Genomic DNA, 5,835 nt, shown 5'->3' with positions numbered 1-5,835 from the left:
TGCCACAATCCTTTGGGCACCTGATGGGAAGAGCCAACTCATTGGAAGACTCTGAAGCTGGGAAAGATTGAGGGCAGAAGGAGAAGTGGGTGACAGAGGATGAGATGGTTGGATGGCATCACTAAATCAACAGACGTGAGTTTGAGCAAAGTCCGGGAGATGGTGAAGGACAGAGGAGCCGGGTGTGCTACAATCCATGGGGTTGCAAAGAATCACACATGACTTAGTGACTGAACAACAACAACAATTGACTTCAGAGGCCACTCACCAAGGGATAAAGAGATGGAAGGAAGTTTCCATATTTTGTTCATCCCTTTGTTTATGTAATATTAACTTCAAGTGAAATTGTACTGATAGTTCTCCTCCTGCCTCTTCCCTGTGCAGAGTCAAGACCTGCTGAGCCCACTGGAATAGGATTTCACGGGATAACTGGTAAGGGACGACTCAATGTTAAGGCCTGAGATTACAGCAGGGTCTGTGGCCATACTCCAGGGTCCTCAGTTGGTCTTAAGTCCCAAAACTCTGATGGAGAAGCAAGACTCCTTGACATGTCACGGACCCCACTGTTTCCAAAGGTCAGGATTAGCCAGGAAGCAAAACATCAAGGAAGTATCACCAATCCAAAGGCCCTGCTGTGGATGTGGGCCAGGAGCCCAGCATTAGGCAATCAATAACCAGAACATGATCACCAGCACCGCAAAGAGGAAGGGGCATAAAAGAAACTGCTTGTCCACATACTGGGGCATTCCCGGGACAGCTGCAGGAGGCCACCCATCGTTCATGGTCTATGCTGTGGCAAACATGCCACAGGGAAAGACCCCAACTCCAAAATATATCTGGCAGCCACCATCTCTAAATCCATACCCTTGAATCCCCCTCTGTTCTCCGGCTCTGGCCTCTGGCCTTGAGGGCGAGGAGGGGTCTGCTCTCTGGGGGCCTGCCGCCCAGGGCTGCCCCTGCTGTGGAACAGGATGACTTTGTTGTTGCTGATGCCAGCTTTGCCAACGGGACACACCTGTCTGTTAGGTTTTGTCTCCAGCCACTGATGTAAACATGGCCAAGAGAAGAGGAGGCCGCCCAGGCTGATGGTGGCCTCCATGGCTGTGTCCAGGCAGATGCTGCACTCCAAGGTGCCGTCCTGGCCTTCGCTCTCACCAGCACCACTGCTGCTGCCCCTGGGCCCCCAACACTCAAGTTCTCAGGGGACGCATAGGCCAAGGACCCCTTGCTCAACATCCTCGGCTGTCAGCAAGCTTGGAGTGGAGTTTCTCCCCAGAGAAATCCTGGATCAGTCTGTCTGGCCAAACCTCGGATCCCAACCAACACAGACTCTGGTTAACTGATGCAGAGCCCGAATCACACAATTTTAATATATGGGGGAAATTTAGGCTCCTCTGAGATCCTTCAAAAGAGTATTTTAAGATCCCGAGAAATGAAGTGTTTTGCTTGTCTGGGCCATGAATTCACAGCGCAGTCAGAAGTGATATCTGGTAAAATAATGATTTAATTTTGACTTTAAAAGGGGGAATTCCACCTTATCTCATGGGTGGATTCACTGTAAGAGAAACAGCACCAGACGTGGCCTCTGGAGCTTCAGTTGTGTCCATGTGATCGTGGACAACCTGGTGACACTGGGCTCATTGCTGCATTTTTCTGAGTCTCATTTTCCATGTGTCCAAAAAGAGAATAATTCTGGCCTCCTTGGAACTATTGGAAGGATCAAAATATAATAAAGTGTGTCAAAGAAATTTTCAAAGCATAAAACCCTTTACAGATGGAAGATACTTTCATTATTAGCTATGCACATACCTACCTTTTGCCAGCTAAATGAGGTCAGGCTGGCTCCCCACAGGCTTGCTCCCCACTTTAAATGGAAATTAAAATGCACCCTGCCCGTGGGTTCACATTCCAATCACTTACAATAGCTTCTTTTGAACATCATTAAGCAGCACACCTGAAATATACCATTCTTTCTTTTGAAACCTCCTGCTCATCACTTGACCATCCAAAATAGCACCTCAGGGAAAGGAGGTCTGAAACGTGAACAAAATCTTCCAAAATTCAAGGTAATTTTAACAGGAGCTGGGGATATATATATATATATATATGCATACCCTTGCCTCACTTGAAAACTTTTGAATGACTAGTACCCATCCTTAGGTGCTGAAAAGAAATCTTTGCTTTGATATAATCCCTAGGGTCTCCTAATGTATTTATCTTTTTAAAAAGCCAGAACATGCCATCATTCAGAAATATTTAGAGCTATCATTGAGGAGAGAAGGTCTTATTGTTGCTAGGGCAACAGTGATGCCAGAGAAAGAGCAGGGGACTTGGAGCCAAATGGCCTTAGCACGAGGCCTGCTCAGATCATTTACTTGTTCAGAGGCCCCTGGAGTTATGCAACATAACCCTGGCCCAGCCTGTCCCCATGTTATTACAAGGACTAAATTGTGTTCATCTATGCCTGTCTATACACACCACTGAAGAACATGCATGAGTATATAAAGCATGTTGATCCTAATATTTACTACGCGCTCATGAGCTAGACAGAATTCTAGTTCATTCCATGTATCCTGTCTATCCCTGTGTGTGTGCTCAGTCATGTCTGATTCTTTGGGGCCCCATGGACTATGGCCTTCCAGGCTCTTTTATCCATGGGATTCTCTAGGCGAGAATACTGGAGTGGGTTGCCATGCCCTTCTGCAGAGGATATTCCCGACTCAGGGATCAAATCTGGGTCTCTTGTATCTCCTGCATTGGCAGGCAGATTCTTTACCACTCATGCCACCTGGGAAGCCTCATTGCATGTATTATCTTGTTTAATATTCACAGCAAACCTTAGGGAAGAGGTACTATTTATAAAGGCACAGGAAGGCTAAGTGACTTGCCAAGGTCACACCATAGTAAGCGGTAAAGCCTGGATTCAACGCCAAGCAGGCTCCCAAGTTCATACTGTCCCCTCAGCAATGCATCTGCCATCCTGCAAGCAGAACTCTTCACTGGCTCCCCTTCACCTACAAATTGAAACTCAAGTTCCTCAGCATAGCATGAGCATTATCACACCCACTACTGCCCATCTCAACTGGTTCATCTTCTACTGCCCTTTTTCAGATCTTTGTGACCACAGCCATAATAAACAGGAAGAAGAAAACCCATGGACACGGTAAATATAGAACTGGACTGAGGTGAGGTACCTGAGGTGTGGTGGGCACTGAAGCTCTCCTCTAGTAGGGAAGCCCACCATGTTTTCTGCTCAACGAATTGCTATAGGAGGTCACCCTTCACAGAGCTCCACTCTCAGGAGTATCAATTGGGAAGGGGCTAAAGAGGCAAGTCCAATTAATGACTAATGGTTCAAAGTGATAGACAAATTTCAACCACACTCCTAATGATCAATTAAGAGACCATTCGGTACATGGTCAAGGGGGTAGAAGCAGCCTAAGGAAAACACACAAAAACCTCTTCTCTCTTGAGGGTCTGTCTCTCATTCAAAGGCATTTTGAAAGCACACCTTGACTGGGAGTCTGTTGAGACATAGCTGCAGAAATAATGTTCAGGGGACTTCCCTGTTGGCTTAGTGGTTAAGAATCCACCTGCCAATACAGGAGACACAGGTTCAATCCCTGGTCGGTGAAGATCCCACACACCAAGGAGCAACTAAGCTCTTGCACCACAACTATACAGCCTGTGCTCTAGAGCCTGGGGACTGCAACTACTGAAGCCTGAGTGTCCTAGAACCTGTGCTCCGCACCAAGAGAAGCCGCTGCAATGAGAAGCCTGCACACCACAACTACAGAGTAGTCTCTGCTTGCTGCAACTAGAGAAAAGCCCATGAAGCAGCAAAGACCCAGCATAGCCATAAATAAATAAATCAAGTTATTTTTTTAAAAAAGAAATAATTCTCAGGACTCCCTTTGTTTGTGTCCTGTGTGTGGATTTAATTCTCAGTGTCAGCCAAAGAATAGGGTGAAGTTCTATGCAGAATTCAGGGCTCATTCTGGGTTGCCACTTAGCGCTGTTATTTTCCTTTTATTTATGAGAGGATATCAATACACTTTAAAACAAATGCTTTGCCTACTGTGGCATCTCTTCTTTATTGACTGAAAACATGGACAATTATACATGAACATGATACCCACCACCTCCTCCTGGAGACCTGACTTTAGACTATTTACCTTTATGCAAACACACCCAGAACATTCCCCCTCTATAATTCTCAATTCACCCACTTCTCTCTACCAGGAAGCTCTTACCATCATCTAAGAAGCCCCTATCTGTCCTTAAAGGTCCAGATCAAATGAATTGTCCCATGATTTCCCCCAAAAGAAAAAGTTTTCCCTTATTTCTTCCATGTGACCGAGGGGCCAGGGACTGTGCCTTTTCCATCCCTGTGCCTCCTAGGCAACTAGCACAGTGCTTTGTACAGAAGAGTGGCTTCTAAAATATTTGCTTAATTTGCAAATGACAAGACAGATATTAGAACAAGAAAATTCGTTGTAATGGGAAGGGCTAGAGAGGAAAACAGAGAGAAGAAAAGCTGAAAAAGAAAAAAAGAGGGACAGATTCAGTGTCATTTTCCCAGTTACAACCAGTGATTGATTGCCTCAACTATCTTAAGTGGATTATCCACAATGAAGGTTAGCTTGCCTCCAAAATTAAAATTTACCTCCAAGTCATACTGACTAAATCAAGCAATGTCAGACATAAAAATAGTTTGTAAACAATGTTCATAATAGTTGGTTTCATTTTTCTACTCCTGATATCAAGCAGACTTTAACTGGACATCAGTGCTAAACTTATGACGATATTACCTACCAGTACTATAAATTTGCATAATTGTTTTGCCATACGTCTACCTAGTTTCCATTTTCACACTGACAGCTAAATGATAAGTACATCAGGACCCCAGGAAATAACTCACCTAAAACAAAAGTGCCAAGCAAAAATTAATGCACTCACTAATTCACCAACTCTGCACTGAGCGCAAACCACAGGTCAGCACCATCATGGATCACAGAAAGAGCGTGACCATCATCTAAGAAGAGCTCATGACTGAGAACACGGCTCAGGCCAATTCAATGTATACAACCATTAGGTTGGTAGGTTAGAACAGCTAACATTTTTTAGATGCTTAAGGGTTATCTAATTCCCTTCTATGCACATGGAAGTAGCACAATCTCTGGAGTTGACCAAATCAAAAGTATCACAGAAGGCCCCAGTAGCCTCATATGGAGTATGGCTTTTCTGATGAATTCTTAATTAAAATCACTCCTGGAACATGAACTTTTGATTAGGTCAACTGGTTCCCTTTAAAATGTGGCTTAAACTAATTCAAACATTCTTAATGTTATCCAATCTATGCTGAAGTATTTAAAGTGAATTACAGACATCGTAACCCACTGATATCAACATTTACAGTCAAAATGATGTAATATTCTTAAGTCACAAGGACTTGATTCTAGCAGTATTTGCAGTTCCTCTACATGCAGACATTTTACTGAATCACAGCTGTAAGCATCATCTGATAAATTGTACCAGTTCTCTAAAATTCAGTCCCACTTATTGAAAATGTACTGCAACTGAAGTATAGCATCCTAATTATAAAGCAGGGCTGACTGTGGAAAATGTATTTGACTCTTCTGCTACTGTGATTTTTAAAAATTTACACTTCAATTCCCCATGAATGATAAAGGAATTTTGCCTCACTTATTAAGTCCTGAACCACAAATGGGAATGTTCCTCCTTCCTGCATTTGGACCTGGGAATATTTAGAGCATACATCAGTGCCTTTCATTGCAAACAGGCCAATAGGTTTTCCCAGCGACATGAAAAAAT

At 43.9% G+C, this 5,835-nt stretch overlaps 1 pseudogene; it reads right to left on the bottom strand.

Annotated features, from left to right (window-relative positions):
• Positions 1-659: 659 nt before the first annotated feature.
• LOC104989881 lies at positions 660-1,236 on the bottom strand (annotated as a pseudogene).
• Between the last annotated feature and the right edge of the window lie 4,599 nt (positions 1,237-5,835).

The sequence above is a fragment of the Bison bison genome, unplaced genomic scaffold (assembly GCF_000754665.1).
Source record: "Bison bison bison isolate TAMUID 2011002044 unplaced genomic scaffold, Bison_UMD1.0 scf7180017864166, whole genome shotgun sequence".
Lineage (NCBI taxonomy): Eukaryota > Metazoa > Chordata > Mammalia > Artiodactyla > Bovidae > Bison > Bison bison.
The sequence above is the reverse complement of the archived record's forward strand: the minus strand, read 5'-3'. Positions and strand labels throughout refer to the sequence as shown.